This window comes from Lactuca saligna, chromosome 8, assembly GCF_052625555.1.
Source record: "Lactuca saligna cultivar CGN05327 chromosome 8, ASM5262555v1, whole genome shotgun sequence".
Classification (NCBI taxonomy): domain Eukaryota; kingdom Viridiplantae; phylum Streptophyta; class Magnoliopsida; order Asterales; family Asteraceae; genus Lactuca; species Lactuca saligna.
In genome coordinates this window covers 148,436,859-148,451,227 of record NC_136424.1, presented here as the reverse complement: position 1 = coordinate 148,451,227, position 14,369 = coordinate 148,436,859, and the positions used below count along the sequence as shown (strand labels likewise).

The window sequence follows — 14,369 nt, the reverse complement described above, 5'->3', positions numbered from 1 at the left end:
CAGGATCGGACAAGATGTACCTTGATCTCAAAAAGTTATATTGGTGGCCGAACATGAAAGCCGAAATTGCTACCTTCGTGAGTAAGTGTCTGATGTGTGCCAAGGTAAAGATCGAATATCAAAAACCCTCGGGTCTGCTCCAAAAATCCGAGATACCTGAGTGGAAATGGGAGATGATTTCTATGGATTTCATTAACAAATTACCTAAATCTCCGAGTGGGTATGACACCATTTGGGTAATTGTCGATCGACTGACGAAATCCGCCTATTTCCTGCCAATCAAAGAAACTTTCAAGATGGAAAAACTTACACGAATCTACATCCAAGAGATTGTTCAACTACATGGTGTTCCTATATCTATTATCTCTAATAGAGATAGTAGGTTCACTTCAAGATTTTGGCAATCGCTGCAAAACGCCCTAGGAACGAGGTTGGACATGAGAAAAACTTACCATCCGCAGACCGACGGATAAAGTGAAAGGACCATCCAAACTTTGGAAGATGTGTTGCGAGCCTGTGTGATCGACTTTGGTAAGGTGTGGGATACCCACTTACGTCTAGTAGAGATTTCTTACAACAATAGTTACCACACGAGCATCAAGGCAGCCCCATCTGAAGCCCTCTATGGCCGAAAGTGCAGATCCCCTCTGTGCTGGACTGAGGTGGGTGACACTCAATTAGCTAAAGGACGGATCCCTGACAGTACTCTCATAGGTCCAGAGATCATTCGAGAAACGATCGAGAAGATCGTTCATATTCGTGAAATATTAAAGGTCGCTAGAGACCGACAGAAAAGCTACGCAGACAAACGAAGAAAGCCCTTGGAGTTCCAGGTGGGAGACCGAGTCCTTCTGAAAGTCTCACCCTGGAAAGGCACAATACACTTTGGAAAGCGTGGAAAGCTAAATCCAAGATACATAGGGCCTTTCGAGATTCTCGCTAGAATCGGCCCTGTGGCCTACAAACTCAACCTACCCGCGAACTTAGTAACATACACCCTACATTTCACGTTTCAAACTTGAAAAAGTGTCTATCCGACGAGACTTTCGTACTCCCACTCGATGAGATCGAGATAAATGAGAGCCTCAATTTCATGGAAGAACCGTTGGAGATTTTGGATTGAGAGGTCAAGTAAACGAAGCAAAGTCGCATCCGTATAGTGAAGGTTCGTTGGAATGCCAAACGAGGACCGGAGTTCACTTGGGAGCGCGAAGATCAAATGAAGAGTAAATACCCCCACCTTTTTACCTAGTTATTTGTAATAACTTAACTACTTGAAATCTAAATTTCGGGACGAAATTTCCCTAACGGGGGAAGAATGTGACAACCCGAGACCTTTACGTTGTGAAATTGATCCATATATCTATAATCCACGTGAAATTAGCATCTTTTAATAATAAATTGAGTTCGTGCTAGTGTTTTAGGCTTAATATATCGTAGATATGGACTTTAGGAAGGATTAGCAAGGGTGTTGTATTACAAAATCCAGCCAAAAACACCAAGAGAGGTGTGTGCGGCCAAGTCAGCCGCACACCCAGCCACAAACCCCTCCAGCCTCACACTCCACCGTATATAAAGTGGAGGACCCTCTTCCATTCACTTTTGGTTGCATCCTTTCTCTATATACTTTCTTTCTCTTGAAAACCACCCAAGAACACCTAGAAGGCCTCCAAAACGTGAAGAACAACATCAATTAGCCTATCATAGAGGTAAAACACTTGAATCCAAGCCTCAAACTCATAATGTTCTTCATGTTCTTCATCCTATGAAGGAGTGCGGCCGCACACCTTCATCAGGTGGCCACACACACTCATAATACCCTCCAAAGTGAGAGTAAGGCCACACACTCAACATCTGGGACTCAAGCAAGGAGTGTACGACCGCACACCCCTGTGTACGGCCGCACACACACACACACTGTAGGGTCGCACACTCTAGTGTGCAGCCTCACTCACAAGTCTGGCCGCATACCCCAGCCGCACACTCACCCTATGGCCATACACACACCCTAATACCCATATTTGGCCTTAAACTTGCATAGATCATTGAGTATATAATACGGGACACTTATCCCTAGTGATTCCAAGCCTTTAGGAGAGATTTTCCATCACGTTTAGTCATGAAACACCTTATCTCTAACTTATATATGTGTCACCATATAATTAATAGGGACTACTCGCGTTCAGAGCATCCGTTGACACTCGACACTCATACGGATCGCATACTCAAACCCTACCTTCAACGGTGAGTTCATACCCCTTAACTAACCTTTCAATTGTTTTTAACTACTTTTATGGGGGGTAATACAAGTTGAATTCAATACACTGCAGTATCAATCATACATGATTAAGACTTGGGATTAAAAAGGATTTTCTACAATATCATGTCAGTAAAGTTATTTCAAATATTTATTAACCTCATTTCCAAAAATTAATTGTCTCGAAACTGATTTTCATTGTTTTCAAACCTTAAATTATTTCCAAATCATGTCTACCCCAATATATTTATATAAGTAAGTATTGATGGACTTAGAACTGATAACTAGCCTTAATTCCTGTTCTTGTTTGATTGTGGACTTATGGTGTTAGGTTATCTGTCCAACTGTCGTTTAATACTTAGTTATATATCTTGTATATTTGCATTAGATATAAAAGTTTTCACTCTAGTTCGATGCTTCTACATAATGAAGACACTCAGTCAAGTACTCAATTTAACTATTATAGGTATAGTTAAGACTACCACTCATTTATGATATTACTATGATACACATTATGACTAGCACAATTACAAGACTATATGTACAATATACGAGATGAAGAGAACACTATACACTATACTAAGGAAACGCTAATCATTACAAGAAGAAATACTATAAACTACATCAAGAGAATAGCACAATGTATACTAATAGAACACTATATACCACACAAAAGAAAATACTACAACAGAATGTGATGCACTATCTCTCTATACGACCTATCGCTATGCGATCATCAGATAACTATCGCCTCCTGGAGGGAGAGCGACCACTACGTGTATAGATCTATATGGGACGGATATTTTCCCCAATCTCAACTGCTAGCTACAGTCCGAGCCTCTTAGGCCCAAGGATAACAAACACTACTACACTATTGGTGACCTGGAGGGTCAGCCACTACACTACTATCACTCGGTATGGTTACATACAAGCTCACATTCAATTAAACATACATCCTGAGGTGTGTACACAATTAATACTATCCGGAGTTTACATTCATTAATACACTTATCCGGTAGGGATGCTACTGGGGTGAAACTATGTTATTTCTCTATAATGACCAAGTATAAAACTGTATTTTTCATTTCTGATACGTTCATAAGAAAACTAATTATATTTTCAATGAAACAAATTTACAAATAACTAAGTCTTGGTAGAAGACTACTTTTGCTCGAAAATATGGGATTTTCTAGGGATCATATCATCTTCAAATCTTGTTAATAAATGACATACTGTGCGATTTGCATACATTTTTATACAAACAATGACACTAAATACTTATGAACTCACCAGCTTTATGCTGATATTTGTTTTCAAAATAACTTGTATTATCAGGTTAGAAATAAACAGGTACGGGTGAGGTTTTTGAGAAGATGGAGCACATATAAGACTCATCGTTATTTTGTTCATACTTTTGGTGTCTATGAAAATGTACAGAACACACATGTATAGAAATTTACATATTAATGTGATGAATGTTGTTGCCTGTTTTTACTATTATGCATTGTTATGATACTGAACATGAAGTCCTCCACCCCAGAACGTATTCTGCCATTCTTGATTTTGGGGTGTGATAGTATGAAATAAAGAGGCTACCATTTTTAGTTGTTATTGTCAACAAAGGAGGCATTCATTTGTCAACTAAAGAGGGTGGTGCAGCTACTCATGGTAGGTTCACACCCAAGTAGGTTTACACTGACATTCTCCCCCTTAAACCGAACTTGGCTCAAGATTCTTCACTCCGACCATGTTTCGCATTCACCATGTTTCACGTATGCTAAAGCCTTTGTATAGATGTCCGCTTGTTGATCCTTCGAGTTGACATATTCCACTATAATTTGCCCACGTTCAACACATTCTCGTACGAAGTGATAACGAATGTCAATGTGTTTGCTTCGACCATGAAACACAGGATTTTTCATCAATGTGATTGCTGACTTGTTATCGACATATAAGGTGATAGGCATGATATGATGTCCCGTGAGCTCCTTCATGAGATTAGCAAGCCAAATGGCTTGACATGCTGTTGTTGTAGCTGCCATGAACTCAGCTTCACACGTAGACAAATCAACAGTCTTTTGCTTTTGGGATTGCCAAGTTATCGCGTTCCTTCCTAGATAGAAAATCATTCCACTTATGCTCTTGCTATCAACATGATCACCTCTAAGATCACTATCGGTAAAACCAACCAAATCTTCAGTTTCACGACCTCTTACATGGTTGAGTCCATAGTCAACGGTTCTTTTCACATATCGTAAGATGTGTTTCACAACTTGGAAATGCAAAGTGGTCGGTTCCTCCATGAAACAACTTGCAATTCCAACCGAAAATGACAAGTCCAGTCGAGTGTGAGTCAAGTACCTCAAACAACCTACCACTCGCCTATATCCAGTTGGATCAATTTTTTCACCATCTTCATCCTTCTTGACCTTCAACTTAGGTTCCACTGGTGACATTTTCGGATTGCAATCTAGCAACCCAAATTGCTCTAAAATCTTCTTTGCATAAGTCGTTTGTCGCAAATATATTCCGCACTTCTTTTGTGAAACTTCGATTCCAAATTAGTAAGAAAGTAATCCTAAATCAATCATTTTGAATTCTTTCTTCATTTGTTATTTGAATTCGACCCGATAATGATCAAGTCATCAACATAGACACCAACAATAAGAATTTTGTCTTTTGAGTTCCTTTTGTAAACAGTTGTGTCTTGTGAACATTTTGTAAAACCAAGCCTTTTTAAGCTTTTATCCAACCGAATGTTCCAAGCTCGAGGAGCTTGTCGTAGACCATAAATAGCTTTGTAAAGCTTGAACACCTTGTGATTTTTTTCTTTATCAACATATCCTTCTGCTTGGGTGACATAAACCTCCTCTTTGAGATCTCCATTGAGAAAAGTCGGCTTGACATCGAGATGGTGGCAACTGACCCATGTTAATATGCTAAGGCAAGAATGATCCTTACGGTGTCCATTCGTGCTACCGGTGCAAAAACTTCATCAAATTCGACCCCTACCTTTTGTACAAATCCTTTTGCTACAAGTCGAGCTTTATGCTTCACCACTTTTCCCAAGTTGTCTTTTTTCAATTTAAACACCCATCTCAAACTGATTGCTTTGTGTCCGGGTGGCAAATGGTTAAGTTGACATGTCTTGTCCTTCTCGATTGCATCCAACTCTGTTTGCATATTCTCCTGCCATGCTTTAGAGGTTACCGCCTCTTTAAAATTCAACAGTTGATCCGTTGAAATCAACAATTCTTCGTGTTCAAGGAACACATTTTCGGTTTCAGAATAAATATAAGTTAACGGACGTAATCCCCTTGGCCCAATCTCACTAGAAGAGCTTTCCATATGGGACAAGGTTGAAGAAAACAAGGTTGAGATAGGAGTTTGTGGGGCAGATTCAAGCTCATCAAATTCAACATATGGTTGTCCAAATGGATATCATCGATTATAGGACTATCTGGTTGTTCCGGGTTGAATTTGAGGTCATTTTGAGGTGTATTTGGGGTTGTGGTTCAATTATGGTAAAGGTCTTAGAGGTCTCCATCTCTTCTTCTTTGTTTTTGTACCAATTCCATTCTTCTTTTTCGCCACAAACAACATCGCGACTAACTCGCAACTTTCGGTCTTGCGGATCAAACAAACAGTCGCCTTTAGTTCCATCTTCCACACCTAAATACACCATCTTTTTACTTCGATCATCGATCTTCTTCAAGTGACCACCTATAAGTTTAGTAAAAACAACACAACCAAAAACTTTTAGATGTTCAAGGTTGGACTTTTTGCCAAAACCATGCTTCATAAGGCGTCTTGTCGTGAAGTGCTTTTGTTGGCAGGCAGTTGAGAAGATAAACTGCATGTCTAACCGCTTCTCCCCAAAACTCTCCCGGAACATTTCTTCCTTTGAGAAAACTTCTTGCCATGTCCATAACGGTCTGATTTCGCCTTTCTAAAACTCCGTTCTATTGAGGCGAATATGGTGTCGTAAGATGCCTTTGAATACCATTTTCTTCACAAAATAATGAGAATTATTTTGAATTGAACTCTCCCCCTTGATCCGTTCGAAGTGTCTTCATTTGATAACCCGAATTTTTTTCAACCATCAACTTGAACCGTTTGAAAGTGCTAAAGGCTTGAGACTTCTCCGATAGCATGTAAACCCACATCCACCAGCTAAAATTGTCTACTAAAAGGAGAAAATATTTACTCCCTCCAATAGACGTAGGTGTGATCGGACCACATAAGTCCGCATGAACAAGTTGTAGAGGTTTTTGCACCCAAAAAACTGCGTGATCCGGGAAAGGAATTCGGGTTTATTTTGAAAGAATGCACCCTTCACATACTTGATTTGGGTGCTCAATCTTTGGGACTCCGGTTTCCATATTCTTTTCGTACAACTTCTTTAAGGAGAGAAAGTTAACATGACCGAGTCTAGAATTCCATATCCAAGCTGGTTCGTCTTTTGTTGCTAAAAGACAAGTCGGTCTACCGATCTTTAGAAGAGTTTTATATAACCTGTTTGGGGATCGTTTAACTCTCAAAAGTAGAGTTTTCTTTCTATCAAACAATGTCTGATCTGACCCATCCATTATGACCCGACTCCCTTCCTCCTTCAGTTGTCCAAGACTAATAATATTGTTTTTAGACTTGGAATGAAATATACCTCATTAAGGAGTCTTTGGTCGCCATTTTTGCTATCGAATAAAATCGAACCTTTTCCCAAAATAGCGACGGTCGAACCATCCCCAAATTTCACATGGCCCGTAACGTGCTCATCTAGTTCGTGAAACTTTGAGCGGTCTCCGGTCATATGATTGCTAGCACCATTTTTGAGATACCATATCTCGAACTCGACTCGACTTTCTCCCGATGCAAGAAGTAACACAAATCTTCTCTCTTAGAGACAGCTTTTTGTGTGCATATCCTTGTGAGGCTGCCATCATCAAAATAGGCTCTTCTTCGTTGGCTTGAGTGACGTTCGCCTCCTCACCTCGATTCTTTTTTGGTCACTCCGAAGCATAATGACCAAATTGTTCACAAGTAAAACATTTAATTTTACTTTTATCCTTTCGAGAAGGATTATGTTCATTCCGATTTGTATTGTACTCACGACTACCTCCTTGGCCACATCCACGACCTCGGCCTCGTCCCCGACCTCGGTTACCATGTATTCCTCGTCCTCTTGAAGTGTTTGACGAGTTTATCTCACCAATTTGCTTCGAACGAGATGCCCACTCGACATGTATAAGCACTAGAGAAGGTCCTCCTTCTTTTTCTCCATAGCTTTGAAGTCTCTCTTCATGGGTCTTTAGACGACCCACAACTTCTTCCACCGTTATATTTTTCAAATCTCCAAATTGCTCGATAGATGTTACAATTTGTATAAATCATATCGATACAGCTCGCAAAAACTTCTTCACAACCGTAATTTATTCAATCTTTTCACCTAGAGATCGAATACCAGTTACGATAGTATTCAATCTCTTGGAAAAATCATCTACTGATTCACTGTCTTTCATCCGGATCACCTCGAAGTCACTTCTCAAGGTTTGAGCTTTAGCCTCCTTGACCCGATCGGCTCCCATGTGCATCATCCTGAGCGTTTCCTATTCTTCTTTAGCCGTGTCCTTCTCAGCTAACATTAGAAGTACGTCCTCTGAAATTGACTGATAAGTAGCCACAAGAGCCATCCGATCTTTACGTTCGTCCATTTCTGCATTTTTAATTACATCCCATACTCCTTGTGCTTGTAAATTTGTGACTACTCGATATTTCGATTCTGTGTAATGACTTAAAAAGCCTAGTATTGTAACCACTTTTGATAATAATGAAATTAACTTTGAAAATAAAAAGTACAAAAGTCTCTATTTGGTTACCTACTATGTTAGATATTATTAAACCGTGAGTGTACATAAAAAGAATGTCCATATCTGACTTCGTATGAGGAAGTTATGATTTTTCCAAGTTCGGTATAGCAGTAGACAACTAAAAACTCGAAACAGAGAGCAAGCGACTTTTGTCCGGAATGACCTAAATGAGAATCGAAGGTCTCGACAATGGTTTTTCAACGGTAAAAAGTCTGGCAAAAATAGACATCGGATAAAGAAGTTATGGATTTCTAAAGAACTTTTCTTACCCCGACCTTTTAAAAATAAATAATAAAAATAATTTCAAACTCAGAGTCTAAACGAAAGTTGTAGAGCGTAGTCTCACCTACGCGTGGATATCAAGAATGTCGAAAACGCAGTTCGTATGAAGAAGATACGAATTTTTGAAGCTTACTAAATAATTAAAATATAAATTTAAATCAAATTTCGGTATTATCCGAAGGGGGAGTCACCGAGCCAATCCAAGTTACACCCCGCGTAACAGCGTACTCGAGGACTAGGCCTCGGATCGTCCCCGTCGCCTCCAATGCGAAGCTATGCCCCGTCCTATCCGAGCTCCGAGGCAGTCGAGGATGCGGTCACGCATGACGCACGCATACGCCTAGCGTAGCCGCATACGCCCAGCGTACCGAGGCGGTTCCCAGCCCCTATAAAAGGGATGCGAGGGTGCCAGGGAAAATGCTCATTTCCTCTCCTCTTTCTTGAATTTTACCTCATTTTTTGTGCAGGTGATATCCCAAATCCTCAGTTTCCATACTCAAGCCCTGAAGGTCATTTGTGCTCCCGATATTTCCGAGAATCCCGAGAAAATCCGCTTTCTCAAGTCAAAGTTTACTCGGTTTTCATCTCGCCTTCTTCGATCTTTCAAGTGAGTTCATACCCCTATAAACTACGCTTTTAAATGTTTGATAAATGTTTTTTATACAATATTAACAGGGGGATGCAAGTAAACACGTGGTTATTATCATGTGTAACCTAAAGTTTCTCTATATAAAACTTTTTATCTATGTAATCATATGTGATTCATAAACTACTACATGAGTATTCTCGTATGAAAGATATATTTTCGATAACACCTTGTCTTGTGGAAATAAAACGTGCTTATATATATATATATATATATATATATATATATATATATATATATACACACACACACACACACGAATCGAATACTCCATTTTTACATTAAGTATATGTGATCAGTTATGTCACTTTACGTGTTATACTTTACATAACGAGTGAGCATTACACTAAGGTTTACTATATGAACGAAACACACTTTAAAAACTATAGTAGGTATAGTTTACGATAAAATCATGAACATTTACATAATAGGAACACTATATCAAAGAGATATTTTCATATAGAAGAACAAATGGACATTTTCATATGTAAATCTGTTTTATACTAAATTTTGTGAGACATTTCACATACTTTGGAGTATGCATTTTAAGTCCTATATTATATACCATAATCCCTTGTAGAAGGAGTGTGATACTTGTGTATAGATCTATACGGGATTGACAATCCCACACCTAAGCTGTTAGCTACAGCTAGGCCGGCAGGCTTGGGGTGACAAACGTCATAACTTTCCAATGCCTGAAGAATGTTGATATAGGCATCCTGGTCAAGTAGCATGGTTATAAGACTCACATGGAGTATTAAAAACACATTGATTTATGGGGTTTTTCAAATGCCTTAACGATTTACACATAAAACTACTATTTTAGGCATGAAAAGCACTATTGCATTACAGTTTTGGAACAATCAAACTACCATCTACTATAGTAGAAAATATGGGATTTACTTGGAACATTTAACATGAACAAACCATTTTCATTCTTTTTCATATAAACATTGTCACTAAATACTTATGAACTCACCAGCTTAAATGCTGACCTACTCTATCAAAACCACTTGTATTTCTCAAGGATTCAGTAATACATGTAAACTACAGCTTTTGAAGAAGGGACGATGCGGCGTTAGTTTAATTTCATTTTAAACATCATATTGTAATTTCTTTTGAAACAAGTACCTTTCAACAATGTAAACTTTTCAATTATATATATGATGGTTGTATTGCTTTCTTTACTATGTATTCATTTGTTGTGATACTACATGAAGTCATCCGCCCTCGAACGATTCCGTTGTTCTGGTTTGGGGGTGTGACAAAATTCACTCACATTTTATGGCCCACACCACATATTTCATCTTCGTGAGCATTGGATAGTGTAACGTAACACTACCATCTTTCGCGGTGCTTTGAAAACTTTCAACTTCGGCTTGAGAAGATGACGAGGTTAGTGTAGTCATTTTTGGCATATACTTGGGCATACACGAGTAAGATTTTTTTTGAAGTACGGGGACCAATATGAACTTTTCAGAAGTTCAGGGGGAAAACAAAACTTTTACAGAAGTAAAACAAGGACTAAATTGAAATTTTCTGAACAACGGGACCAAAATTGAAAGTTTCTGAAAACAGGGGCTAAATTGCACTTTCCGAAAGAACAGGGGCTAAACTGCATTTTCCAAAACTTTGGTCAGCTACTAACATCACTGCTATGTTGCCACTATAGTAACAGATGATGTCACCCTTCTTCTCCAGCAAACCTGGTTTTTCCGGTGAGTTTTGGCGACTTTTGACAAACATTGACAGCGATTTGGAAGCCTTCTGGTGGTCAAAAAATTCAAAAATATATATTTTCGGAATCCTCAGAACAAGACCTTTCCAACGGTGTACTCCGAAATTGTTTTTGAGACAAAAAAAGTTTGACCAAAAAACAAAGAATGCTTCCCCGGAGCTTAGCCAAGCTTTGATACCACTTGTTGGGGTTGAACACACTTTTATTCAGAACTTGAACAAAAGAGAAGAGATTACACGCTCAATATTACAAGAAAAAGAAACAACCCTCTAATACTCACTCTAAGTATTACACACTACACTCTCTATTTTGTGGTACCTTACAACTGAGATTACAACTTCTATTTATTCTAAAGCTAGCCACTGTAAGTACTGTGGAAATTTATTGTGTTCATCGTATGAAATAAAGAGGCTGCCAATTTTAGTTGTTATTGTCAGCAAAGGAGGCATTCCTTTGTCAACTGAAGAGGGTGGTGTAGCTACTCATGGCAGGTTCACACCTAAGTAGGTTACACTCACAGATTCCTGCTTCCATGCGATGTCCACCTAAATTGATTGTCATCCGATTTATGTGATTTTCTTTTGGTCACTTTCTGTTCAGAGGCGCTAGATGGAGGACGAGTTTAACAATTATCAATTGTTGGATTAGGTGTCTAAGCCCATAACTATAATTGGTATGTACTTGAATTGATAGCAGCACAATCCTTTTGGGTTGCCCTCAAACCTAGCAACTGGACTAGGAAATTATAAAAGGAGAGATATTAATTTATCATGAGATTAATAAATTAATATAAGTGATTTCTTAATATGTTATGAAAATGATATATTAATTAGAAATCATTATGTTTAATTAATAATTAGCCAGAAATTAATCAGAATTAATTTTGGGGTTAAAAATATAAATTATAAAGTGCAGTAACTAGTTTGTAATTATCAGATAGTTGAGTGGAAGGCTCTAGAACCTCCTTGGAAGGAGGTGGATGGAATATATAGGGGAAACCCTAAGGATTTTGTCCAAGGGGGCTTGGATAAGGCATTGGATTATCTTAGGCTCCAAGCAAAGGAGTATTATGGTTTTCCCTAAACCCTAGATCCCTCAGCTATATAAGGAGCCTCCCAGCTCCTAAATTTGGTCACTCCTTCTTTGAAGAAACCCTAGGGACGAAATTGTGTACTCCCTCTACCCTCTCTCCTCCAGGATTCCTTCTTGCTAGTTCTTGGGTATGATTTGATTAGAGGCATTACGTTTGTGGTGCTAAGCTTCTAAGAAGATCAAGATCAAGATCAAGAGAATTCTCAATTGTTTGCTATAGCATCTGAAAGGTATGTAACTCCTAAACCCTAGTTTGTTATTTTCGAAAATATCCTCTCTCCTCTAGGGTTCTTATTTTCAATTCAAAGTTATATGTTCAATAGTTAAAACATAGATCCAAAGTAGGTTGCATGTGAACTTAGGAATTGTTTTCTAGTTTATTTGTTTTACCTAAAATCCATCAGTGATATCAGAGCCAGGTTGTTTTAAATTGAATTGCTATAATAGTTGAATTGCAATTTAAGGTTTATATCCATTAAACACTAAAGGCCAAAATTTTCGATTTTAGGATTTTGGATCAAAGGGTTTTCGAAAAACCCTAGCCTCCATGAACCCTAATCGAAATTAGGGTTAGGGTTTTGGAAACCCTAGCCTCCTCCCTTGATTTTCGAAATATGCTAAAAGAATTAGGGTTTCCTTGTTTTGGATAATAGTTGCCTTATTGGATAATTGAGAAAAATAAGGAAATTATCCTATCCCCATATTTTCGAAATCTAGAAGGGATATGGATTAGGATTAAATTAATTGTTTAATTTAATTAGATAATCCTTACAAGATTTAATTAATTAATTAAAAGTATATTAATAGATAAATATTAAATCTAGTTATTTGGTTGAGAAAAATAAGGAAATTATCCTATCCCCATATTTTCGAAATCTAGAAGGGATATGGATTAGGATTAAATTAATTGGATGATTTAATTAGATAATCCTTACAAGATTTAATTAATTAATTAAAAGTTAATTAATAGATAAAGATTAAATCTAGTTATTTGGTTTATTTTAAATTTAACATTAATGTCTTAATTTTCGAAATTTATATATAAACCTTGAAGTTTTAAAAGTTTAAAACACACCTTATATATATATATATATATATATATATATATATATATATATATATATATATATATATATATATATATATATATATCATAATTAAAAGTTAAATATTATATATGTATAAGACTATGGTCAGTCAAATTGCTAGTATACCTTATTCACGAAGCTAATCTATAAGGGGGTTATAAAGAAACTGCCTATAATATGGTAGTTGAATGGGTGTTCACTCTCACCCACCGCTTTCTTGATTAATAGAGGGTCGTTAGCAGAACGGATTTGATTGGACAGCAACATCTCATTAAAAGTATAATATTATTAAAGAAAGTACTAGAACATTATTTTACAAAATCCCAACTCTTGTTACTTTAGGAAAAATGTGAAAAGTATGCTAATCCATAAAATTGCACATTATGCTTTATTGGTCGTTAGTCGAGCGTGTGTGGTTAACCAGCACACTAAAAGGCACTAATAAAGAATAGTAATGGGTATCTCATAATGGTCATTTTGATGGAGCGTGTGTGGTTTACTGACATATCAATAGTTAATGATAAAGACAATGAGGTTACCAAGCACATTTTCATGGTTATTCACATCTTGTTTGTGATCCTCGGCATCCCAGTCACAAATAGAAGAGCATAATCCGAGATTAAAACATGCCTTTGAATAGTTTCAATGTATCTCAAAAGATCTAGGAGTTTCCAATACATTTAAAACTTAACCATTTTTTTTCATGGTGGAAATTGGTAAATCGTCATTTACCTACCTTCAGATATTCTGCAACTAGATTACGACATCCCACTTCTAGGTTGTAGAGTATTGTGTTGGATCCTAGCTTGATGTTTCATTTGGGTGTTAGATCAAGAATTCTAATCAACTTATCTTGAATCTTCTCCCATTTTGTAGACGCCTAGTTCAGACAATCATGGTCTTCCCAAATCCCATGGAACAAGCTTTCCAAATGAGGATGATGTTACACGATATGATCAAGGAACAAGAGATCATGCTTCACTTCCTCCACCTCCTCCAATTATTCTCCCTAACCCACAAGTTCGAAGGCTTGAAAAGTTGAAGCTCACTCAATCCCTTTTGGCAAGTAAACATGAAAATGGGAACCCTGTGTGTGCACACGTCTTAGAGATGAAGTCACGCATTGATAGGTTAAGCATGTTGGGTGTTGAGATTTCAAGTGAGTTGGCTGTTGACTGGGTTCTTCAGTCACTTCCTGAATCATATAGTGAGTTCGCTAGAGAGTACTATATGATGGATCACGCCGTGACCCTCATTGATTTCACTTATTTGCTTATAGCTGCTGAATCAGCAATGATTTGGCGTGCTGATCGAGCAAATTTGTCTGGTGAATCAAACTCCCAAACTTCAATGGACACCGGCAACAGTGGAAGTCCATAAAGAGCTAAGTCGGTGATGA

The 14,369-nt window shown here is 37.7% G+C and overlaps 1 pseudogene; it reads right to left on the bottom strand.

Annotated features, from left to right (window-relative positions):
* Window positions 1-3,993: 3,993 nt before the first annotated feature.
* Window positions 3,994-4,713, bottom strand: LOC145010172 (secreted RxLR effector protein 161 pseudogene; annotated as a pseudogene).
* Between the last annotated feature and the right edge of the window lie 9,656 nt (window positions 4,714-14,369).